The sequence below is a fragment of the Nyctereutes procyonoides genome, unplaced genomic scaffold (genome assembly GCF_905146905.1).
Source record: "Nyctereutes procyonoides isolate TBG_1078 unplaced genomic scaffold, NYPRO_anot_genome, whole genome shotgun sequence".
Lineage (NCBI taxonomy): Eukaryota > Metazoa > Chordata > Mammalia > Carnivora > Canidae > Nyctereutes > Nyctereutes procyonoides.
In genome coordinates this window covers 3,169,315-3,196,542 of record NW_026575035.1, presented here as the reverse complement: position 1 = coordinate 3,196,542, position 27,228 = coordinate 3,169,315, and the positions used below count along the sequence as shown (strand labels likewise).

Here is a 27,228-nt window from a genome sequence, read left to right as displayed (position 1 = left end):
GTGGTAGAAAACCAGCTATACGTAGTTGCTACATGTAAAGTTTATTTGACTACCTGACAATAAATATTCATTAACTATTAACATGATGATGATGATGATGATGATAATGAAGCTACTTGCAGGTGTCCTTCTTAGGCCTGTAAGCATGGGTAAATAAACCATAAGATCACGTCCATGTACATTTACTAAAACTAAACTGCCTTTGCCCCCTTGCTCTCAGCTCCCACACTCCATCTGTTTAAGGACTTCTCAAGACAGCTCAGGCCTCTCTTCTATGAAACTTCTGTGAACTAAGTTTTTAGAATGAACTTAAATTACGTTGCTTGCACTTATATCATGCACAAACTTCTGCAATGAAATTTATAACACTTTATTGCAATTTTTGTCTCTATATTAGATTGCAACTCTTTTAAGGAAATAAAGTACATCTTATTCCCAGAATCTGAAACAATGTCAAGCACATAGTAAATACACAATAGTTTTTTTTTTCTTATTTTTTTTAATTTTTATTTATTTATTTATGATAGTCACAGAGAGAGAGAGAGACAGAGAGAGGCAGAGACACAGGCAGAGAGAGAAGCAGGCTCCATGCACCGGGAGCCCGACGTGGGACTCGATCCGGGATCTCCAGGATCACGCCCTGGGCCAAAGGCAGGCGCCAAACCGCTGCGCCACCCAGGGATCCCTCTTGTTATTTTTTTAATGAATGAAACGGTAAAGAAAAGAAGAAATGTTTGTTGAATGCTCTTTACTCTCTAGGAGCTGTGCACACAGTCTTAAGAATGGACTTTCTCATAACTTGTATTATTTTGTTTTTAGTAAGTGAAGATTAATCAATGGTAGGCTTTCTCCTACTTCTATTTATATAATCATTAATTGAAGAAAAGCCATTTCATCCTTCTCAGTTAAAACATTAAGGATTTTAATATTTAAATAAGGATCAGACTAGCTTTCTTCCATAATTCTGCATTCTCATATTTAAGAAGAATGTCAAAATTTTAGCTTCTGTGACCATTATCTTACAGATTGAGTGAAAGTGTCTTCTTTTTTATTTTTAATTTAAATATTTATTTGAGAGAGAGAGAGAGAGCATGAGCATACCTAAGCAGGCAGGAGGGGCAAAGGGAGAGAATCTCCAGCAGATCCTTGTTGAGTTCGGAGCCCCTGCCTGAGACTCCACAACGGGGCTTGATCCCACAACCCTGAGATCATGATCTGAGCTGAAACAGTCAGATGCTTAACTGACTGAGCCACCCAGGCACCCCAAGTGTGGTCCTTAACATAATCACAGATTTGAAACTAATAGAAGAGGATTCAATATCTAGTTGTTTCAATTTCTTTTGGTCAATTTCTTGACATTTCTTTAAAACTAATTCCCATTGAACACAATATTTGCATTTTCAGTATTTTTTCCCCCCTCTAAAAACAAGGAAAATTCCTGGTAACAGTTACAGAATCATCCACGAGGGGGCAAACATGCCTCATATACACAGTGAGAGGAAAATTAGCAGTAATAAACTGCTTACATTGGAGAAAGAAAAAATGGAAGTGAAGTCAGTAATGAGATTTGGCCCAGATTAGAAAAACAAAACAGGGCTACATATTTCTTAAAAGATAAGATGTTTGTTTAATTTTTGCTTTCTGTTCTTATTTCTGATGCTAGAGGAAGTACATCTGAACATCAGAACCAGGAGTAACTTGGAAAGCACTAGAAAACACTGCAAGCTCTTATTATACTTATTTCTATCATAACATTGTTAAAATTTAAAAAGTTTTTTAAAAATTTCTGAAAGACTTATCAAAAATGCATACTTCACCTTAGATGATGTCATTAATTTAAGGGTCAAGAAATTACAGTCAGGAATCAAGCTGAAACACACACTGTGTATTCTTGTGTGATAGAGTGAACCATGGGGGTTCTAGTTATGTTTGCTCTTAACTTACCACCATCAGTCAGGATTTTCAGCTCTTGTGATCCAATATACAGTTAAAATCAAGTGTGGTGCTCAAGGTCTAATTCCTCAGTTCCCTGCTTACCCCAGTTAGACTCTATGGTTCATCACTAAAATCACTCCTTCCTGTAACCTCTGAAGTCCCTTGGCCCTCATTCTCAGTTGGATTAGCTGTCCAAAATGTCAGCTGTTGCAAAATAGAAACTTATGCCAGTTTAGCACCTATGCCAAGCAGCTAAATATGGCTGAAGAAAAATAAGCAATCGCTAGCTGGTCTCATTTAATTTGTAATCACTAACCCTATGTGAACTCTTAGTATGGACCAGAAAACTGACTAATGAATTAATTTCCTTTCCCTCTTTCTTATGTGACAGTTTCACAACTTCTCTTTCCTTACATCTCCAACACCTACTCCTCTTTCTAAATTTTCAGATGCTTCCTATTTCACTGAGAATACAGGTGGAATCGGAATAGAATCTCCATAAGCTCCAAACATCAAGTCTACCAACCTCATTGGGGCAACCAAGCCACACGCTCTGCCTTTCCCTCCCTTGGCAGAAGAAATATATGTCCCCTGATCTCAGGCCAAAACCTCCACTCTGCGCTGGATCTCTTTCCCCTTACCTAATTAGGGATTTCTTTTCTACTGTATCCCCTCTCTCCCACTCATGTCAATTATTTGTTCTCTACTAGATGTTCCCATCAGCATTCAAAGATGTAATACCTCCCATCTTAAAGGAAAAATACCTTCTTTGCTTCCATATCCCACTCTAATTAGTGCCCCCATGGCTCTGCTTTTTTATACCAAACTAGTCAAAAAAGATAGTTCTACTTGATGTTTCTACTTCTTTCCTCCCATTTGCTGATTTTATCCTCTCCATTATACAGAATCTATTCTTGTCAAGGATCTCTTTGTTGCCAAATCCTATACTAAATTACAAATTCTCATCTCAATCCACTAGCAGCATAAAACTAATAATCACTCTCTTCCTTCGAATACCTTTCCACTTGGCCTCTGGGACAATGGTTTTTGTTGTTGTTGTTGTTGTTGACTTTTACCCTTAACTGGATCTTCCTAGATACTGGAGTGTCCCATTGCTCAGTCCTCCAACATCAAGTATGCTCTGCCTACATTTACTTCCAAAGTAATTTCATCTGGTCTAAAGACTTTAAATACTATGATGATTCACAAATTTTCTGCTACAGCCATGGCATCTCTCTCCCTGTATTTCAGACTAGTATATCCATTGTCTACTTCACATCTCCCCTAAGTTCTGATAGGCATCACAAATTTAGCATGTCCCAAAACAAACTTCTAATCCCTTAAAGCTCTCTCTTGATCACTGTCCAAAAGGTCCTAACTGATTTTTCACTCACCTAACTTTCTAACTTCATCTTCTAACAATTTTCCCCTTTGAGCAATTCACTACAAACAAACTAGCCCGTTCATCTGGAACACATAAAGTATAAGCCCACCTACCTACATATGCCAAACTTATTTTTCAATGTAGGGTTGACCCTTGAACAATGTGGAGTTAGGGATGCCTACATCCTGTGCATTCAAAAATCATGTGTAACTTTTGACTTCTCCAAAATTTAACTACTACTAATAGCTTACTGTTGACTGGAAGTTTTACTGATAGCATAAACAGTTGGTTAACACATATTTTGCATGTTACATGTATTACATATTTTATTCTTACAAAGTAAGCTGGAGAAAAGGTTAAGAAAATTAATTTAAAAAACCATGAGAAAATACATTTACAGTAGTACTGTGCTATAAGATACACCTATAAGTGAACCCATGCAGCTCAAATTCATTTTGTTCAAGGTTCAACTGTATTTCTATTGCTTGTTCCTAGACTTCTTCCAAATCTCTGCTCAAATGTCCATGGACACCCTATATAATTGCCCCTACCCTTGCATCATTACACTGCTTTTTCGTGGCTCTTTCCAAAACTAAAAAGCTACATTTATCTGTTTATGGTCTTCTTTCACTGGACTATAATATCCACAAGGAAGAGATTCATTTGTTCACTTCTGTAACTCCAGTTCCTAGAACAACAGCATGTATTGGACACTCCATCAATACCTGCTGAATAAATATCAACTTCCTGCTGACCATACACAGTTCACAGAAACCTGTATTTAAGTCAATTTAAATTTCCTTTTTTTTTATTAGCCTAAATTGGATTTAAGGAACTGAATATTCCTTTTTCATGAAAAAAATGAAGAATTATAGAAACATAATTCTTTATAAATACTATTTAATGATCCATTCATTAAAATAGGAAAGTTTTTATTAAAGAGTACTTTCCGGGATGGCTGGGTGGCTCAGCGGTTAAGCATCTGCCTTCAGCTCAGGGCATGATCCTGGAGTCCCAGGATTGAGTCCCACACTGAGCTTCCTGCATGGAGCCTGCTTCTCTCTCTGCCTATGGCTCTGCCTCTCTCTGTGTGTCTCTCTTGAATAAATAAATAAAATCTTTTAAAAAATAAAAAATAAAGAATACTTTCCTCAGAAGGGATTTATTAGTTTGGTCAGATTCTTTAAAAGATTTGAAGTAAAAAAAAAAAAATTTAAAGAGCACTATGTAAGTAGATTGTTGTACTTCATGACTTCATAATAATGATTTTTTTAAAAAAGGTTTATTTGAGAGTTGCTTAAACCACACTATTGAATGTATCATATGCCGTCACTAAGCAGTTCACTTAGGCCAATATACATTTCACAATTAAATACAGGGTTCCGATTACAGAATACTCCCTGTATTATGTTGATCTGGTATTATATGTCAACTCCTTACTGGTAAAAACAAGGTGAATTTGTAGCAATGTTTAAAGAAACAGTTTCTGTTCTGTTTGTGGTCGCTTTCTCTTCTTTCCGTTATATCTGCTGATGCTGTTCATTATCTAATACCAATCTTTTTATACATAATTGTTATCTTATACTCTTGCATCCGTGTTTTCATATTAATGGAGGAAATCTAAAACTATCAATAATTATTTGAATGCAACTTTTACTATAACTACAGCTTTGCTACCCCTAAATTACATTTGTACATGTTTACATGATATATTTTCTGACCTCACTGAAAGAGATACTTGTCATAAAATTTTAAGATTTCTGTGGAGCATGATTAGTCAACCCAAGCCGATCAGCCACCAAACACACTCACGCAGACAGACACACGCACACACTATTATTATTATTGAAATTCTCCTACCCTTACGTATAAATCAAAATTATGTGAAGCAATATTGACTGTCACATACTAAATGCCCAATTCTTTCCTAGTAAACCAAATTCCCAGCGTTAGGCAGACTCCTATGGAGTGATGAGAGCAGGAGACCTGGCAAGTCGTTGGGTGACAGATGCTGGAGCCAAATCACCCTGACAACTCCTCTCCATAATAAATCTGAGAAGCTAATCTCTGCTAAATTGTTAATGGCTGCTAATGAGATACTCTATACTCGGTTACCACTCCTTGACAGTGTATTTGCATTTAAATGAGCCCCTTCTGGAAGGACTCCCTAACCCAAAGGACTGGTTCCACTGCTGACAGCTTCAGGCACACAGGGCCTCTGGCTCTGGTTTCACATTGTCCTTTGCTGAGACTCATGATATCATTAGGCCATTTGATCTCTAACTCCAGAATATCTGAAAGGAAGAATTGCAGACCGCAAAGTCATGAGCAAAAGATTATTTTTTTAAAAAGACCATGCAATGAAAAGTCATAGGGTAAAAAAATGATCTTCACCTTACTCTAGCCTCCACTCATTAATTTATCTGGCATACTGGTGTGTGTCAAGTTCCAAGAAGACAGATTCAAGCTCTGTATGTTAACATAAAACATTTCTCATTTATTATTCCTTTTCTTTCTAGTTCCCTTATGCCTCTTGACATGGTATAGTATCTGAACAGTTAATTTCTGCCATTTTACATTTTAAATTTTTGTCTTTTGCCTAGCACCATCAATACTGATTCTCTGCCATGAGTAAAAAGCACCTGGCAAGAGTACTTTGATGGATGAAGGAGTCTAAATTATCATGAGAAACTATCTATGCTTCCAGTGAGTCTGGCTTTATAGAATGGAAACTATACCAGGAAGGACAACAGACTATGCTCCAGGACTGTCCCTAGTCACCACATTTAATCTCTGCTTCAGACAAATTAAAGGAAAAGACCAAATATCTATTTTCACTCTTAAGGACAAGCCTATATAATAGCCATTGTTCTTCTTATTTCAAAAATGAGACAAAGTCAGACCATGAATGAAAGGATCCAAGCCTGTCTGTTCAACTATAAAACCCCTGGACTTCAGAGCCACCTCAGTCTTCCGGTTCCCTTCACCTACCCATCCTCCTTTTCCTTAACATTATATAGACTTTCACCTCTAGCACCTGATACCTAGCAAACCCTGCATTTAAATTACAATGTTTTTAAAGATTTTATTTATTTTAGAGAGAAAGAGAGAGACCGCACACACACACACACACACACACACACACATGGAGGGAGGGGCAGAAGGACAAGCAGACTGTGCTGAGCGAAGAGCCCCACATGAGGCTCCATCCCAGGACCCTGAGATCATCTGAGCTGAAGTCAAATACTTAACTGACTGAGCCAGCCAGGCTCCCCTAAATTATAAATTATTAACCACAAGATTTAGCATATTCTCTCTTCCAAGGTATTTAGAAACTTAAAAGAAGGTGGAAGCCTGCCCAAGTGGCCAAGGGTACCATTTGTCAAGCACAGGCTCCCCCTAATGCCTGCACTGGGCAAGTCACATCATTTCAGTATATCCTCAAAAAAAAAAAAAAAAAAATCTTCTGTGGTTGGGATCCTAACCTTTTTACCACGATCCCCTTTGACATTCTGGAACAGTTTATTTGACTCTTCATAAAATAATACTTTGGGGAGCCTGAGTGGCTCAGTTTTTTGAGCCTCTGACTCTCGATTTGAGTTCAGATGGTGATCTCAGGGTCCTGCGATGAAGCCCCAAGTAGGGCTCCATGCTCCTTGGGGAGTCTGCTTGAGATTCTCTCCCTCTCCCCTGCTCCTCTCCATGTTCTCTCTCTCTAAAATGAATAAATAAATCTTTTTTAAAAAGAAGAAGGAAAAAAATAACTTTTAAACTCATAAAATATATATAATTTCAAAGGAAAAGAATTAGCAATTTTTAAATACAGTTATTAAAATATTTAAGAAATCAAATTTGTGATATAGAAATGCACAGGTATTTAAATTCCCTAAATAACAAAAAGTAGCAATGGTTCTATTAACTAAAAATATACTTAAAAATAGTGATATTGAGGCAATGGGTTAACAATTATTATTTTGCAATGCATGTGCACTGAAATGGAAAAATTAAGCAAATGGATGAAAGATTGTTGGAGCCACATTTCTTACTGTTATTGTAGGAATTTATGGATAAGCAAGGGGAGGAAGCTAGAATGATCTATGTATTAATGGATTAGACTTAAAAACCTTAATATGAACTCTTATTTAGCTCAGTATAAGTACTGATAGTTACATACAGAAATACTTCTAGCTATGTACACATGAATGGGTTAGTGAAAATATATATTTCTCTGCTGTTTCCTAGAGCCTAAATAAATGATAGCTCCTTGGCAACCACCATACCTATAGCCCAGATCTTGCTTTCTTTTCTCTTCTTCTTCTTTTTTTTTTTTTTAAGATTTTATTTACTCATGAGAGGAACAGAGAGAGGCAGAGACATAGGCAGAGGGAAAAACAGACTTCTCGCAGGGAGCCAATGTGGGACTCAATCCCCAGATCTGGGATCACGACCTGAGCAGAAGGCAGATGCTCAACTGCTGAGCCACTCAGGCGTCTCTCAGATCTTGCTTTCTATTACCATCCTCCAAGAAAAGGGATCAGGGCTTCTTGGAGAAATGGCTGATTCTAGGACTGGGGTAGGAAAATACAACATGGGAGCACCTTGTAATGCCAGAAAGTAATGAAGTAATACACCCACACACATCAAACGGAGTATGTCATAGGAGCATAGAAGCCAACAAAAAGAGCTCCCAATGGCTAAGCTGGAACAATTTGAACAAAATAAAGTAACATTGGATTATGACTCAAAGTATAAAATAAACATGAATGAGTCTATACTGCTATAAATAAATAATTTCATAAATTAATATTTAGAGGAGAAATGACAGTCTCCTGTGCAGAAGAATTTCAAATACTTTATGTACATAATCTGCCCTAAAGAAGGTGGAACATGAGTTTACGCATGAGCTTCACATAGTGACTTCCTTCCAACAAGTACAATATGGAAGGGATGGAGGAGTAACTCTACAGTGGAGAAATCTGAGATTCTACCTCAGTCAGGTGATCAAAGTCAACATCACTGTCAAAAAAAAAATCACAGTAGAAAATCACATTGATTGTACATACTCCTGATGTGATGTTATGAAAATGGCACTTTATCTTGTGGTCGTCCTCCCAATAAACTATAATCCGGGTCTTATCATGAGAAAAGCATCAGAAGGTTTACAATAGTGAGGCGTGCTACAAAATACTTGACCACTATTCCTCAAAATTGTCAAGGTTATCAGAAATCAAGAAAAATCTGAGAAACTACCACAACTCAGAGGAGCCTAAGGGGACATGACAACTATAGGTAATGTAGTGTGCTGGATGGGAGCCTGGAAAATAATTGAAGACATTAGGTAAAACTCAAGGAAATTGTACAGATTTCAGTTAATATTAATGTAGCATTATTGATTCATTAATTGTAACAAAGGTACTATAGTAATGTTAGATGTTAATAGAAGAAACTGGGAATGGAATTTTTGGGAACCCTGTACTACCTCCTTATATTTTCTTTTTTTTTTTTTTAGGGTCCAGCCCTGACCTCAGCTCTCCCCTCCTTATATTTTCTGTATACCATTCTAAGAATATATAATCTATTAAATAAAACCAAAAAAAGGGTGATGATGATTTGATTGTCACATCAGAGTAGTAATTTTGAGAGATCTATAAAAACTGAAATAGGAAATTATCTGGGACTTCTATAGGTCACAAAGTCAGTCACAGGTATAGCGAATGTTATTGTGGTTCACTGTCTGCATTTGTATTTAAAGGAAAGGTTAAATGCTAAATTTCAGTTATAGGTTAGTAAAACTAAAGATGTAAAATCTCCCATCCACATTCTTCATACCTTTTGATACAGATTAAGAACCTCCCAGTCTATGGTGATATTAATGACTTAATTTTATGAAATTGAGGCTCAGAGGCATGAATTAGGTTGCCATAGCTTCCAAAAATCATTTCATTCTAGGGCCAAGAATTCTTAATGATTTTTGTTGGAATTCTATTTGTTACACTACCTTTCAATTTTGGAACTGGGAAACAGAGGGATGGGAACCTTCATGGATTGAACGTGCTTCCTTGGCTTGCCCAATGCACTGCTTAGGCTGCTATTCAAATCCACAAGGTGAAGCTGGCTTGGACCTAGAGATGGGAATTCTATCAGTAGGAATGTGCAGTTAGTTAAGTAAGTTAAGTAAGTTAAATGAGGAAACCACACTCAGATTGAACTCTAGGTGTCAAAGAACCTCTCTGCTTGGGAATGGCTTAACAATGGGAGAAACACTGGCTCCACCATAAAGACAGCAAATCCTTGGCCCTTTTCCCCCCCTTAAATCCCCAAACTGCTGAGCTGGCAGAGAGAAAGAAAGAAAGGCAGGGAGGGAGATAGAGAAAGGAGGAGAGAGAATGAGAAGAGGTTAATGGCCAGTGCCAATTTAAAGAGGTTAAGAAGGGACTTATATGTGTATTTGCTTACATTATTCCTAAGGCCAACTCTGATGAATCCTTCGGCGGGGAAAATACAGCCATCTGTTAATGTGGGTTCTGCTTCTTGGCTTCAAATGTTACAGCTGTCACCAGAGCAGCCAGCCCAAATGAGGGATGCGGTGTGTGTGTGTGTGGGGGGGGGCAGTGTTAGAGGCAACATCTGCCCACAAAGTGCACCACTAAACAGCAACAAAATCCTGGGGTCAGCCCTCTCTGTTTCCTCCAGGGCTTTCTTTGGTCGGTCCTACTTCTCCACTCCTTGGGGAGTTTCCCGTTCTATTACGTAGGCAAGAGGGTGAGAGGTCCCAGCTTTCATGATTGTGAGTGGTTCGGCTGTGTGTGTGTGTGTGTGTGTGTGTGTGTGCATGTGCGTACTTGTGTGTGTGTGTGTGCGCGCGCGCGCGCTGGGGGAAAGTGAGGCGTGCTACGAGGGGCTTAGAAAGATGGATTGATTGCCAATTTAAAACATTTCCGGAGTGTTTAAATGTTTATCTTAAAAGACAATCCCATAGTCTCCAATTCAGCGAAATGAACAATACTGATAAGGAAAATGAAGAGGGTGGGAAACCCACACAGTCGCCTGGAGCTGTCCATGCAGCGGGCGTGACAGGGGAGCTCTGGGAGGGAAGGCGCTTTGCAGACAGAGTTTTCTCCGGCCCTTCTCCCTCGGTCCACAGTCCGGCTACGCTTCCTGCCCAAAAGCATTAATAGGAAAGAAACCCCAAACCCGGAGGGGGAGCGGTTGCCAGGCGCGGCTTGGAAGAGCCCTCCCCGGCGGCCGAGAGAGGTCCCTCTCCCCCCGCGACTGGCAGGGAATGTGGCGATCCGGCCCGGGCGGGGGATGACTTCATGCAGCCGGAGCGCGGCGGCGGGAGCAGCTGCAGCAGCCGGCAGGTGGGGTGGGGGCCGGCGGGGCGGACCACGCACTGGGCCCGGCGCGCTGGCACTGCGGCCCCGGGGCGGCGGGCGCGGGGACTTGCGCCGACTCGGTCCGGAGAAGGTAAGCAGCCCGGCTATTCTTGGCCCCCAGCTCGGTTCTTTCCGCTCGGGTAATCACGGGGTCGGCTGTGCACCGGGAAGGGAGATACCCCTGCTGCATTCTGCAATGGAAAAGGAGCAACAACTGGAATTGAAATGTTAATCAGGCAAGTGCTTGGAGATTGCGGGAGCGGTGGTCTGGGCAAACAAAGAAGGCGGTCAGCCTCTCTACTCTCCAGAGAATCGACCGTTTCCAGCACCAGACTGGCTTAGACGTTGAGGATTCAAGATGTGAGATGATCGGAGTTGCACTTTTATCTTTCTACTTCGACCTTCCCTTGGTTATTTTCGGGGTTTGGAGCAGCAGGTCCTTGGAGGCATCTTGGGGAAGTAATCAGAAATCTTTCCTACCTTCCTCTGTCCTCTCCCTTCCTACTTATGGGAATGGGTCTCTGCCCCATTTCAATGTCAAACACCTACTTCAATCCTGAACCTTTAGGAAGAGTCTCACATTAGAAGAGAAACTTCTCTTATCTCTTGGAGTTTAGCTTGGGTTGAGCAGCACTTGTTTCCACCTTCTCCCTTCGTTTATCATATTCTCGCTGTCAATTACTTCATTGATTTCCCTGGGAAGCCGGGTCCATTCACACGCCAGCTCTTGTCAGCTTCTATCGACAACCTCTGTTCCATGACTGATTTTGTCAAGGACCTACAAAGGGCATTGCCCTACACCAGTTCTAGTATTCTCTCTGTATGCTATTACCTGTGTCCTTCCCCCAAATACAGGACACGAAAAATCTATCTTTTAGCCTAGTACCAACATGGTTCCCGATAACTCCCTTCGCCGTAGTCACTGCGGCTGCAAGAGGATTTCGAGGACAGCAGAATCAGTTGGGGTGTCAGAAAGAGGACCATACTTATATTTTCTCTCTGTGCATAGGCATAGATGGAACTACAAATGTGAATGTGTCTATCCAGTTATTCTTGAAGCTTTTTTATTTTAGTCCCGCTGGGTTGCGAGACATTTACCTGGGTAGGGTTTGGGGTTGGTCCTCCCCAAAAAGCAAGCAGTATGTTTGTCCAAGGATTCCCCAATAACCTCAAAAGAGTTTCCAGATAGGCTTTCCCCACAGGCATTCAGAAAGCCACCGGAGCTGGCCAATCTAAGCCTCAGGTTATTTGAGCATTCTCAAATCACTCTTGCCATTTAGGTGTTCTGACCACTTGTTCTAGGATTTCCCCAAAAATCTCTTGCCACTGAACTCAAGTGCCTTATTCCTGTTGCCACCTAAGGATGTACATTTGAATAATATGCTTTGAAATGGGTAAGATGGCTGTGATGGAGATTGCAAATGTGTCACTTCACCAACAGAGAACAGTTGCAAATAAGCCAGACTGGAGTGTCTGTGTGCCAGTACTCTATTTAATGGACGATCTGTTATCTTTAAATTTGAAATTAGACAGTCTGACTCAATAGCCATGTAATTTTATTTTAGCAAATTAAAAGAGATCAGTGAAAAAGAGAGGTAAGGTTGATAGCTAAAAATTTATCTCTGCTTCCCTTCCTTCTTAAATATTGCTTTTAGACAAAGATATTAGTTCTGAAAAATCATGTTCATTCTAGTAGATGTCATTATTGCTTTTCTGAATACAAATTCTTTTTATAAAATACACTTTAGAAGGATTTGAGTTGGTTTCTTTGTCTCTACCTTTAGTATACGAGGCAGAGGGAGTGGAGGGGTGGGCAATTCCCACGCCAAGTGGCCCACTCCAGGAACTCTTCCCCTGGATCGTGAAAACCTCAGCACCAATTTTTTTTTTTTGGGGGGGAGGCATGTTGTACTGATTATTATTATGTGTTGAGTGGGGTTTGAGTTTCAAATATTAAAATTTCAAGATTCAGTAATTTTGAATCAGGCACACCAAATAGAAAGGGGAACAAAGAGCAAGAACAACAAAACGCTTTTTTCTACCACCTTTCTTTACTCATCTTAAAATATTTAACTATAGAAATAATTATTCTGAATAATAAGTGATAATAAATATTAAAATAATAATTATTTTTAAATAAATTATGAAATACAGATTAGTATGATTGACCTTAAGCACAATAAAAATTTCTGTACTTTGAGGTTTCTTTATGTTGACTACTAGTGCATGAGAACATCCTCATAATAGAAATTGAAAATGTCTATTACTTGGTTTCTGAAGGAACTGAATTCTTTGGCAAGAAATGGGTCAGAATTAGGGGATTAGTGCTGCCTAACCTGGCATCATACCTGCCACTGATTTTACAGGTGAGATGACTTCACTAAGTTATGGACCTGGGTTGGAGAAGCCTTTTGGAGAAGAGAGAAAATAAGTTAGAAAATTGAATTTTTCATTTCAGTGCAACTAAGATAGATAAATAAATTTAAAGGATTTCTGAATTTGGACTTTGTTATGTTTAAATAAAACAACTTTTCTGAGAAAAATGTCTAACTCAGAGCTCTAAGAAGAAATATATGTATGACTTCATGATTGAAACTGATTTATGACTTTATTTCCTTTTTTTTTTTGATGTTTCCCTGGGAAAGAAAAATTAATTGCCTGGTGTTCAAGAGATGGAGGAGGAATGAAAAACAAGAGGATGTGCGCTATTAGATGCTAAATGAACTGCAGGCATTATTTGTAGGTTTGACAAGATAGAATGAAGTCAATCTTATGCTTTCTAACCAAGTTTAAAAAAAAAATACATTTAGCATGGTGGGTGGTCAGTGTTATCAGTAACACAGTACAAATTTAGGCATCAAAGTTGACCTCTAATAACCAAAGGCAATTTCTGGTACTGCCTTACTGCTATTAGCTACAATTGAAATAGACTTATTTTGAGATTCTGAAACAAGGAAGAGAAAGAAAAAAGTAGAAACGATAAAGCTAAAGAAGTGTATTTCTATTCAACCGGTGTCTCCACTGAGAATATGTAGAAAAAAGTGCTATTTTGAAAGTTGTCAATGGCCTCCTAACTGCCAGATTTATATAATATTTCACTTCTTCATTGTGTATTTTTTTTAAAGATTTATTTATTCATGAGAGACGCAGAGACATAGAGGGAGAAGCAGGCTCTGTGCAGGGAGCCTGATGCGGGACTCAATCCCAGCACCGGGATCACGCCCTGAACCAAAGGCAGATGCTCAACCGCTGAGCCACCCAGGCATCCCACTGTGTCTTTATTTTTAAGTTCTTATCCATGTTATTTTTAATAAAATACTCATGTTTAAAAGTATTATTAATACGTAATATGCATCAGGCACTGATATATCTCTTTATCTAGTTTCTCACTAATCCCCTTAAGCTACCCCATGATCCGTCTAACCAAGTGGTCTTTATTTCCAGTTTGTGCCATGTGATGTCCCGCTTCAATGTCTTTATCCGTTCCTTTCACTCACCCTGTATATGCTAAAACCTTGATCACATTAGACACTGTCTCTTCCATGTTGCTTTCCCCATACCCACCATCCTCGTGTCAGATGAGTTTTCTTCCTTGTCTAAATTCCTATTGCACTTTCTATCTTGGTCTATTCTTTAGTGTGAACATGACTTGTTCTTTTACAGTAGCTTTGGAGAGCACGGTTTGTGACTGACAACCATTATTACCTACAACTCATGGTACAGTGACTAGCTATATACAGTTCTTCCTTGACTTACAGTGGGCTTACATCCCAATAGATACACTGTGAGTTGAAAATACCCTAAGTCAAATTCATTTAATACACCTAATCTACCAAACGCCATAGGTTAGCATAGCCTACTTAAAGGAACTCAGAACACTTGTATTGACCTGCAAATGGGTAGAATCATCTAGCACAAAGCATATTTTATAATAAGTGCTGATTATTTGATGTAATTTATTGAATACTATACTGAAAGTAAAAAACAAAATAGTTATGTAGGTACAGAATGGTTGTTAATTGTATTGGTTGTTTACCCTCATGATTGCATGGCTAACTGGGACCTGTGGTACGCTGCCACTGCCCAGCGTCATGATAGACTATTGTACTGCTTGCTAGCCTGGGGAAAAAAAAAATCCAGATTCAAAAGCTGAATTGTGGTTTCTTCTGAATGTGTATCTCTTTTGCATCATCATGAAGTTGAAGAATCATACGTTGAACCATCATAAGTCAGGAACCTTTTGTATATGCATAGTAGACATTCAGCAATTTGATTCTAGTGAAGAAATTGGTTATTATTTCCCAAGGGTATATCTCTACCTACTCTTCACCATTAGTCAAGCTCAGCTTCCAAAATGTGTGCAAGTATTGTTTAGTTTTTAAAAATATTTATATAATAATATAGTGAAAGCACATTCAAATAATTATATTTAACAAAAGTTAATGTCAGCTTGCATGTCATTAAATGCATATTAGCTCATACATTTTAAAAGTATGCTAAGCTTAACAAAACAAAACAAAACTTTAAAGAAAATACCGTATCTGCTTTCAACATGCTTGCATTCTATTGAAAAAGAATAAGCAGGAGAAGTTACCTTACATATATATATAAGTACTCGTCCAATTTCAAGTCTAGAAATACTTGCCTTGAAAAACTGCTAAATACTTTTGATCTGTGGTATCAAATTTCAACCTTCTACTTTATGTTAATTTTACATCAAGGAAACCGAGACTCAAAGATGTCACCTAAATGTTTAGCAGACATTCTTTCCACTTTACCATGCTGCTCTCTGGAGTGTTTTTTTTTTTTAATTATTATTTTTTAAAGATTTTATGTATTTATTTGACACAGAGAACAAGCAGGGGGAGTGGCAGAGGGAGAGGGAGAAGCAGGCTCCTGGCTGAGCAAGGAGCCTGATGTGGGGCTCCATCCCAGAATCCTGGGATCCTGACCCAAGTGAAAGGCGGGTGCTTAAGCAACTGATCCATCCAGGCACTCTATGGTCTTTGAAGTGTTAAGAGTAAAGGAAATCCTTATAAAAATGTAAGGTCAGAGCCATCAGAGTAGTTTAAAGATTGTTTTGTAATTAATTTTTCCAGTGTTTCTTAAACTTCTGGGTCTTAACATTCCTTCTGATAATTGAATAAAGGCTGCACATTCACTCCACAAGTATATATACAAACAAACGTACACATAGAATTTTGCATACAATTGCAGATGTTTTTTTAAGGACCCACTAAAGTACTCCTTAGCAAATAGTTTAAGAACATCTACTCTGGACTCACTTTGACCATATGTGTGTCCTTCATTAGCCGAAACATTTTTGGAACCTGAAATGACTTTCTCCTCCTATTGTTTTCCCTGCTTTAGAACCTAAAATGAGAGCTCTTCATTATCACTGGCACAAAGGCAGCTAAGAGGATTTGGAAACAAGTGCCAGTAAGAAAAGTGATTCAAAGAACCCTGATTCATGGAAAAGGAATCCCAGAAGGAGTTCTGAATATGTGTAATACATTCCAAATGATTTATTTAGGGTTTTCCAATCAAAACCATTTTTTACGAAAAAAGAAGCAGTTCTAGACTTAGAGTACTGTAGTGCCAAATATGTAGAAGAACATTGCCAACAGTTGAGCGGTGTAGGCTACTTTGAAACATATTTAGTTTTCTTAGGATGGATGTATGTCTGCCTCAAAGTTACTATTTCTTTCTGGTAGTGCTGTCTGCAGTAATGTATCTGCTTTTGCTAAGTTAAGGGAAGAATGACAAATTATGTTCATCCCTCCTAGGTTCTAAAACAATCGCCAACATAAAGTGCATTAAAAATTCTTACCTGATTGATACTTGAAGAGACTAGTACTAGCTGTCACAGTTGTTGCTGATGCTAGTATTCAAAGAGAAGTGTGACAACATTAATCTAGAAAAAACAGAAATGGAGAGAAAGAAACCTCAAGAGGCCAACTTAAACTGTTGCTTTTCTTACACTTCCCAAAATATGATAATAACTATAAGCTCCTAGAATAAGTGCAGTTTTATGGAAACTTTATAAAATGCCTAATGCAAGGTAAATTTATACTTTATTTTATAGTGGGTTATTATTATTTTTTATTGTGGTAAAATAGAAATGACAAAATTAACGTTTTAAGCATTTTAAAATGTACACTTCACTGATATTAAGTACATTCACCATGTTGAGCAACTATCACCACTATTCATTTTCAGAACTTTCTCATCATTTCAAATAAACTGTACCCATTAAACAGTTACCCCTCACGCTGCCCTCCTCTTAGGCTCTGGTAAACTCTGTTCTACTTTCTGTGTCTGTGGGTTTGCCTATTGCAGCCACTTCATATAGTGGAACCATACAATATTTGTCCTTTTATGTCTGGTTTCTTTTATTTAGCATAATGTTTTCTAAGTCTATCCATATTGCAGCATGTGTCAAAATGTCATTACTTTTGAGGCTGAATAATACACATATATATGTATATTATATATACACCTTATATATATTATATATATACACACACGAGATATATATATATATATATATATATATATATATACACAGTGTTTTTTAGTCGCAAAACATTTTAGGTATATTGCCTATTATATTAATGATATCTAGTACAAACACTACCATATAACCTTTAGTAGATGTCTAATATGTACAAAAAATGAGGTGTCTAATATGTACAAGAAATGTGCCATGATTTTATTAAGTGAAAACCCTTTGATAAATATTAAGTTCCAAACTGTTTTATGATTTCAAGGTATGTGGTAATGGACACAAAGTTACACATCTTGATATGTTGGTGCTTTTACTTTTGTTTGTTTTTATTTTGTTGTTGATGGTGCCAAGACCCAAGATTCATGCTTTAACTTTTGATGGAAAAATTCTTGGAGTGCTATTGTTGGGTGAGAGACAATGCATGAACATTTATAATTTGAAAAAGTACATTGACTACAAAAAAATCATAAACTTCTTCAACAGATATGTATTTTCTGTAGCCATTTCTAACTATCTTAAAAATGATGCAAGTAAAATAAGGGAATACATTTATCATGATTTGAGCAAGGAAATATTCTCACTCTTTTCATTTCTAGTTTATGGAGGAAATATATTTATACACAAGTCTTGACAGATTACAAGTCTCTCAAACACTCATTGCATCATTTCAAAGATATTACAGAGTACATCACAGATGTCAGTCAAGTCTTACAGCAACAGTGTAGAAAACTAGGAACGTCTGTAGCTAGTTTTGTGTGTGTATGTCTGCTTGTTTGTTTGTTTTTTTTTAGATTTAAAAAATTTTTTTTATTAATGAGAGGCAGAGACATAGGCAGAGGGAGAAGCAGGCTCCATGCAGGGAGCCCGATGTGGGACTAGATCCTGGGTCTCCAGGATCAGACCCTGGGCCGAAGGCAGTTGCTAAACCACTGAGCCACCCAGGGATCCCTGTGTGTTTGTTTTTTTTTTTAAACTCCAGCAATGGGTCATTTGAATCTAAATCCAAATGATCTGTTGTTTATTTCAAACTTATGCACCTGCATTGTAGCAAATCTTTTATTTTGTTGGGTTGGTGTTTTTCTTTAGTTTCTTTTTAGTGTATCCTTTTTAATGTATACTGTTAGGAGTGTTGTATGTAAGCTAAACTACAGAATATTGGTACATATGAAGTATAACGGAATTGGCAAGACTTTTCCCTTCTCAGAAGATTGTCTTGGTTTGCATTGTCCAACAGGGGAGAAACAAAGAGCTTGCTGGAGATTGCATCATGTTGCACCCGAATTAGACCTTAACATACTAAAATGTCAAGGATGAAGTGATATGTTTATAACATATTTTTAAAAAGCTACTTAAAACTGAAAGGTTGCAAGAACATAGATAGACATACCCTAGACATTTCACAACAGTATTTTAAGGAATGCCTTTTCTTTGGTTGATTGGGATGGAGAACCTATTAATAAGCATTTCTCTAATACATTTGTCTTTATTGCTGTCTGATCAAACCTTTAAAAAGCAGGCATAAAACAAATAAGCATTCTGACCTTTGCCTAAGTAAGCAAAAAGAAGCCCATACCTTAATCAATGCACTGCCATGTTGATGAGACTGAGGGTAGAAATACTGGTTTGTTTGTTTTTTTTTTTGGTTATTACAATCATAGCAGCAGTACAACCTACTTTGTTCCTTCTGTTGTATACTGCAGAATTTGACTGCATAAACTGAAAAATCAGTAATATCTTTAATGCCATTTCTAACACTCCTCTCCATGATTTTTCACACTCAGCTTCTCTGATAATTGAAATGTATTGAAAAACAACCAGGGCGTTAATATCTTCTATCCATTCACAAAACTTAATCTTGCTAGGACTTGCAAAAGTAATGTTGAATATGAATTGGTAGGTACCCAGTGGACTCACTGAGAATAATCTGTCTCAATAATCAAATACAGATTTAAATACTGTCAAATTTTTTTATTTTTAAAAGATTTTATTTATTTATTCATGATAGACACACACACACACACACACACACACAGAGGCAGACACATAGGCAGAGGGAGAAGCAGGCTCCATGCCAGAAGCCTGATGTGGGACTCGATCCCGGGACTCCAGGATCACGCCCTGGGCCAAAGGCAGGTGCTAAACCACTGAGCCACCCAGGGATCCCCACTGTCGAATATTTAAAAAAAGATTTTATTAATTTATTTGACAGAGAGAGAGAGAGGGAGAGAGGGAGAGAGAGTGCCAGCCAGTGGGAGAGAGAGGGAGAAGCAGACTCCCTACTGAGCAAGGAGCTGGATGAGGGGCTCATCCAGGAGCCCTGTGATCATGACCTAAGCCAAAGGAAGATGCTTAACTGACTGAGCCACCCAGGCACCCCAAAGACTGTCAAATTTTAAATATTGTAAAAATTTAAAAAGATTTTAAAGATTTTAAAATTTGTAATCAACAGTAATATATGAAAATTTTAGAAAAGTAAATTACACATATGAGGTTTATTTATAAGATAAGCTCCCTGGAGAACAATGCACTTTTGGGAGGCTTCATTCTGAAAAGACTGCATTTGCATTTTTTAAACTACTACCCTCCAAAATAAATTGTGACAAACCATTTTTCATCCAAATTAATCTCTCATCTTAAGGAAGTGAATTATTCTTGGGGAAACTGCCTTCAACTAATTTGTGCTTTCCTGCAGTTGATCAAGCCAAAATGCAATAGGGCTGACATTCTTCACTACTGTGACACATTCATATTTATTAGAATTGTCTAATGATTAGAGGCTTATAGTAACCTGAGAACTTCCATTGATAAAGGTCAAGACATGGTTGGTCCTCCTATAGAAAACAAATCTAGGTTTCATTACTTATATCATCTCCATCTTAGAGAACAAAATAAATAAAGCATGAAACACTAGTATTTGGTATATTTTATAACTATTCAGGTTTCTAGGGAGCTTATTAATATCATATACTATGGTTAGCACTCAGTAAGGAAATGTACACAGTTATTTTAAAACAGTAAAATATCAAGAGCATAAAAATTTCTCCAAGTCAAATGATTAGTTTTATATTTGGCTTTATAGGCATTTATAAAATATTTGTTGAACAACAAAATAAATCAATACCATTTAGCTTTGAAAGCTGCCCCAACACAAAATAATTGGCATTCTACACATTTTCATTGTGATTGTTTTTGTAGGTGCGGTGGAGATGAGTTTTTTTCTTGCCAAACTGTATCTTCCCTCTGAGGTTTTGATAGGTGGAATTAGAGATGATGCACATTAAAGCTTGAGATACATTTAGTAAGCAGTTTAAGACACTCAGCCAAGCACAGTCCATTTACTCAGGATAGAAGAACATGACATTACCCTTCTTTCTTCAACTACAATGGATTTGGACTTTTAGAAAATTCACAATGCAAGATACAGGTTTTTTTTTTTGATACAGGTTTTAATAATAAACTATTAGCCAGTGATTCTCTTATCTCCATGCCTTTTTCAATCTCATTTATTGTAAAGAACACAGTCATGGAGAAAGCAAAATTTCAGTTGACTGAAAGCATTTTTCACCTGTATGTAGGTTTGAGATAATGATCCTGTAACATCTTTACTAGGGCTTTGTGAAGTCACTATTTCACCACAGAAATTAAATCTGACACTAAAATGGTCTGACGCTAAACAGTCCATTGAATAAGTGGAAGAGTGTTGGCATCTTTAAAAAAAACAAAACAAAACACTAACTTGTTCAGGCCACAACCCGAAATGTTTGAATTTCCCCTTAATAACTAAAGAAGAAAATGAAATAACATGGTAGTACAGTGTTATGAAAGCAAAGGAATTGAGTTGATTTCAAAATGTTTGAGTATAAAATTAATGTATTTTGTTCAATTTGATAATTTTACTCAGAGCTCTCAGGCTGCTTTTGATCACTTTCAAAATGAATCAAAAAGCTCTAAACAACATCTTCAAAGTATGCTGATAACTAGACCTTTCCCTTCTCTTTGTTTATTTTGGGAGTTTGGGCTACCACTTATGTCTAATTCATGTATTTTAAGAATTGAATTTGAGCTTTGAATTCCAACTAGTTTGAATCCCACCTTTACAATTTACTAGCTATGTGACATAGGGTAAGTTGCTTAACTGCTGTGAGTGGTTTCTTGGTATTTAAAACAGGAAAATCACAGAGTTGTGAAGATTAAGGAAGAGAACATAGGGCAGCCCCAGTGGCCCAGCGGTTTGGTCCTGCCTGCTGCCTGGGGTGTGATCCTGGAGACCAGGGATCGAGTCCCACGTTGGGCTCCCTGCATGGAGTCAGCTTCTCCCTCTGCCTGTGTCTCTGCCCCCCCCCCCCGTCATGAATAAATAAAATCTTAAAAAAGAAAAGAAAAGAAAGCTGGGATAGAAATACTTATAAAAAAATGAGAGAGAGAGAACATAAAAGACAACTTAGTGCTGTGTCTGAAACATTGTAAAGGTTAATAAATGTTTTCAATTTTTGTTGTTTTTATTCTCATTGGCAACTTACAACCAGACCTCATTACCATAATTTTTCTCAAATGTTTATGAACTCTTTTCCTACTTCTCCCATGTTAGTTAAACTAAGCCTTGAAATGACCCTGAGCCTCATGGGGAGATGTCTCTGTGCAGGTAATGCCACTGGTGAGAGAGGTTGAAGTCAATACAAAGCCAAGCTTTTGGGCTCTGATCTGGCAGTAGCAGTGGGAATTAGACTTAGCTTCTATTTTTAACTCTGCAAGTAGTTGATTGGATGACCTGGGAAAAGTCAGTTGGCTATTAATTCTGCATCTTATTTTCTTCTGAATTTTACCATATGTCTAATCACTCCTGTCACTAACTTATCAGAAATTATATTAAGGTTGTTGAATAAGGGCGATGATGTCAGAAGCAAATGTCAGATAAATTGGGGAGGCTCCTGTACTTAAAAGATCAGTTGACTTTTTTTTTTTTTTTGTAATACAGTGTGGAAGTTCCTGGGAGACAACAACTTTAATTTATGGAGTGGTTAACATTTACTTCCACTAACGAAAGTCTTTATAAAGAGCCTGATAATTATCTGCCTTATTAGACCCGTGTGTGTGTGTGTGTGTGTGTATGTAACAACTGAAAAAGTTTATCATTGTTCATATCATTAAGCTGTCCAACAAGGAAAATTAACTTGTAACTGCATTGTACATCATATACCAAGGACTCTTTTTGGTATATACTATCTCTTTATTTTACTGAAGCTCAAAGAATTTAGAGAGAATATATAAGCATTTTAATATTTAGGGTCTTGTTCATTACTAGGTGCTACTGATTAGATTTGATCAACACAAACACCTTTAAACTGAAATTAAAAAATCAAGCCTCAATTAATGTGAAAACTTGAGTGGAAACACCACCTATAAAAACTGCATTGTTAATACACATACCTGCTTTAGTATGATCAATTGTGGGGTTTAAAAAGCACAAAGTTTGTTTTTTTTCTTTTTAAGATTTATTTTTTTATTTGAGAGAGAGAGAGTGGTACACCCAGAGGGTGAGCGTTATTTAGGGGCAGAGGGAGAGGGAGAAAGAGAATCCTCAAGCAGATTCCTCGCTGAGCAAGGAGCCTGACGAAGGGTTTGATCCCATGACTCCGACAGAGATCATGACCTGAGCTGAAACCAAGAGTCAGTTGCTTAACTGACTTAGTCACCCAGGCATCCTTATGTATTTTTTCTTAATATGTTTTTTTTTTATTGTTGATATGAGTCATTGGTTTAAGGAAACCAGTACAAAAACTGTCTAGAGCTTGTATCTAAGGCATAGTTGTTCACAAATGAGAATTTTCTGGTGATCAACAGCTCCAGCCAAATTTGCAATAATTTGTTTTGGTTGATAGAGTCTATTCATGTGTACCTGGTAATAGAATGACTATATTCTTTCAAGTAAAATGTAGAAGTCATTAGTAAGAGTGTGTCCTAAATTTCCAAACCCATATTGTTAATCCCTGAACATTGAACTTATTAGCTATTCACCAAAGGTTTGAGGCATAGATTGTTGGTATAGTCTAATTCTAAGATGAGAAGTTAAAATAATGAAAATACTAGTTTTAAACATGTAAATACATGTACACACATATATTAGAAATAAATTTATATATTTTATATATATTATATATTAATTATATTTAATCAATCGTGTGAATATATATGCATGTATATGTGTATATTTTCATGAACATTCTCCTTTTTTTAAAAGATTTTATTTATTTATTCATGAGAGACACACAGAGAGAGGCAGAGACATAGGCAGAGGGAGAAGCAGGCTGCCTGCGGGGAAGCCCAATGTGGGACTCGAACCCAGGACCCCAGGATCACGCCCTGAGCTGAAGGCAGACACTCAACCACTGAGCCACCCAGGCATCCTAAAGATTTTCATTCTATTTCAAATATTTGATTATAGTTGGATTTCATTTAAAATAGACGAGTTCTTGGAGAAGCATTTGAAGACTGTTTCCAGAGATGTTTTGCAAAGGAAATTTATCTTTTCACTATTTATTTTTCAAAAGTTAGGAGAATATTTTTAAAATTTCAATATGAATCTTTAATGTGTGAATATAAATATGTATTTACCTACTCAGGTTGACATATACATGTGTATGTATGTGTTTATTCAACTGAACGTTTTTAAACTTGATCTTACCGAGTTGTAACTACCATCCAATTATGTGAGAATAGTATTATAGTTGCCTGTCAGCTTGGAACATACTTTTGTTTCATTTGATTATTTTTTATGTATTACATTCTCTGGCCTTCCATCAGATTTTCTGCTTTGAAGAATATGTTTTACCATGTACAGAACACATTCTTCCATATATTCATGCTATAATTTCCAGTGTCTCACAAAATCCTCATTTGGAGTGTTCTCATTTTAACGGTGTTTCAGAATAGAGACTTGTCCCATTGTAAATTATCAGATCTATCTACTCATTACGTATCCTTTGCTTTTTCTGTGGGAGAATGAGCAGAGAAAGAGAGGAAGGAACATTTCAGTTCTTTTTCTACACTTACACCTAATAAAATGTAAACTAGAAACATGAGAGTAACAGTTATATAGCTCCAAATCAGGACATGGACCCAATATACTACAACTTTTTTCAAGTAAGAGAACCAAACTTGGTCTGACATTTATTTCAGTCTTCCCTGCCACCCTCACACAGCTAGTATAATATTAACTAGATTTTTTAAAAAGTCACTGTTGATCAGTGATGTCTATTTTTGGTTCTGCTTCATTAACTGTTATTATAACACTTTTATACAGATACTTATATTAACAAATGCCATGACCTGGGTTATTGGGTTTCCTCCTGCTTTATATCTGATAGTTTTATGATTTAAAAATACTTAAAAGGCCAAGGAGCACCTGACTGCCTCAGTCAGTAGAGCATGAGACTCTTGATTTTAGGGTTGTGAGTTTGAGCCCACATTGGGCATGGAGCCTACTTAATTAAAAATGCTTAAAGGCCAGATCTCTCAATTAGAAAATACAAGAACAATAAAAGCACTGTTTCAAAAATTAATTCTAGAATACATTTCTCGACATATAATTTTGTAGATGTATGTTTGGATGTTTTATAAATAAAAGTAATATGACTAATCATGTATTAACTTATACTATCAGAAATTCCCTTGAAATCCTTTCTAGGACATGAATATTTATGACAATCTTTACTGTTTTCATTTTACTAACTTATTGAAGTATTTCATATAAACTGCATCAATTATAATACTAATTTAGGAATTAAACAATTATTTATTTGTGAGAGAGAGCTGCACAGCAAGGGGCAGGGCAGAGGGAGAGGCAGCGAATCTCAAGCAGACTCCCCACTAAGCACAGAGCGCAATACCAGCCTTTATCTCACAACCCTGTGATCACGACCTGAGCCAGGTGCTTAAACAACAGAGTTACGCAGGTGCCCCACTAGTTTAGGATTTTTTTTTTTAAGATTTTATTTATTTATTCATGAGAGACACAGAGAGAGAGAGAGAGGAAGAGAGAGAGAGAGAGAGAGAGAGAGAGAGAGGCAGAGACACGGGCAGAGGGAGAAGCAGGCTCCATGCAGGGAGCCCAATGTTGGACTCAATCCCGAGTCTCCAGGATTACGCCCTGGGCCGAAGGCAGGCGCTAAACCTCTGAGCCACCCAGGGATCCCTAATTTAGGAATTTTAATTCAGTATGTAACTTCTGTTGAAGTTGCTATAACTTTAGGGTCAAAATTAATTTGGAGGTTATTGGTATTATTTTTCTGGTTTCTAATAACTGCTGTCTCAAATGCATTATCAAGACAGAATTTTCCCTGGCTTAAAGTTTCTGCCCTATTAATCTCAGACTGAGATGTCTCTTGGACATCAGTAAAATGATATATTTTAGAGCATAGCCTAAAAACTATTAATGTTTAATCATTCTCCATATGTCTTTTACCAGTTATTAATAGAATATTGAGTAAGCAACAATTCTAAAGTATTTTTTTCAGATTTTTATTTAAACTCAAGTGTAAACTATATTTCTTTAGTGCTTTAATATCTACCACCTTATTTGAGGAGAAGGAAGCTTTCTAGGGCTTTTAAGTCAGCTTCCAAGTGGAGCAGTATTTATTTAACATTTTTCATTTTCATTAAAAAATACTAACTAAAAATTTACATGGTCTAATTAAATATAAATATTAGAAAACCTATGAAACAACTGAAATATTCAAACACTCATAAACAGATATCCTTTAACACATGAATTTCTAATATATTTATTTAGGTTATCTATGCTAAACTTTATTTCATTAATCTAATAGCTCATATATGGCCTTCATCATTAATTATTATAAGATGCTTAAAGTAGGAAACAATATAGAAACCTATTACTTAAAATTTCCTTTTTGAGGGACACCTGGGTGGCTCAGTTGGTTAAGCGTTTGCCTTCGGCTCAGGTCCTGATTTTGTGATCTTGGGGTCCTGAGATTGAGCCCCCTATCAGGCTCTCTGGTCACTGGGGAGTCTGTTTCTCCCTCTCCTTCCTCTGTGCCCACCCCCTCCATGTGCACTTTCTCAAATTTTAAAAAATATTTTATTTATTTATTCACGAGAGAGAGAGAAGCAGAGGGAGAAGCAGGGTCCATGCAGAGAGCCTGACGTGGGACTCGATCCCAGGACTCTCTGGTCCGAAGGCAGGAGCTCAACCGCTGAGCCACCCAGGGATCCCGTCAAATAAATAAATAAATAAATGAATGAATAAATAAATAAAATCTTTTAAAAATTTTCCTTTTTGAGAAATGTTACATGAAAAGAATGTTAATAATATATAAAGTATATTGGTTTTGAATATCACAGACAGATTTTGAAAAAGACCCAAAGAAAGTTTAAAAATCAATTATCAATAATTAACTTAAATAGAAAGTCAGGGTGACCTTTACTTCCTTTCAATCACATTTGATATTTCCAAACACATTACAAAGTGTATGTATTACTTAACTGTTTAAGAAGAAATATGCTGGTTTGGATGTGTTTTGTAACATCTAAACATTCCTGAGTGTTGCTGAAATGTTCAATTTTTATACAGATTTATGGAAATTCACACTAGTTGGAGGAAAGTTTAACTTCATCCTGAAATAATAGTGATAAATTAGATTTTGAATGCTATATATTTTCAAAGCATTTTAATATTCATTCTCTCATTGGACTATCCTAACTCTCCAAAGTTGGAAGAGCAAGGATTATCTTCATTTTGCAGAGAGGAAAACTGAAGTTCATGATGCTTAGCAGTTTGCCCACTTAAGCAATACTCAGAGTTATTAAGTAATAGGCCAGAATTCAACTTGTTTCATGCCATGGTCAATCTAGTGCTTTTTCTCTATGCTACAAGAACTGGACATGCTTAAGGGTAAACACAAAAATGGAAATAGGCTTAGATCTATTCCTGCTTATAAGTTTGCCTGTAGACCTCACAGGAGCCTGACCCAGGAAAATCTATATTATTACTTTCATCAGCTTGAAGA

The 27,228-nt window shown here is 37.1% G+C and overlaps 1 protein-coding gene and 1 pseudogene across 3 annotated transcripts in view; one reads left to right on the top strand and one right to left on the bottom strand.

Moving 5' to 3' along the window:
• LOC129505306 (elongation factor 1-alpha 1-like) overlaps nucleotides 1-9,860 on the bottom strand; it is a 54,452-nt pseudogene extending 44,592 nt beyond the window's left edge.
• Nucleotides 9,861-10,670: 810 nt separating this feature from the next.
• PKIA (cAMP-dependent protein kinase inhibitor alpha) overlaps nucleotides 10,671-27,228 on the top strand; it is a 94,816-nt gene continuing 78,258 nt past the window's right edge. For 2 of the 3 annotated variants that reach the window (XM_055318393.1, XM_055318392.1), the window contains exon 1: nucleotides 10,671-10,786. The gene's annotated coding sequence lies outside the window, so the exon portion shown is untranslated. The remainder of the gene's footprint in view (nucleotides 10,787-27,228) is intronic. The other variant, XM_055318391.1, reaches the window with a different exon arrangement.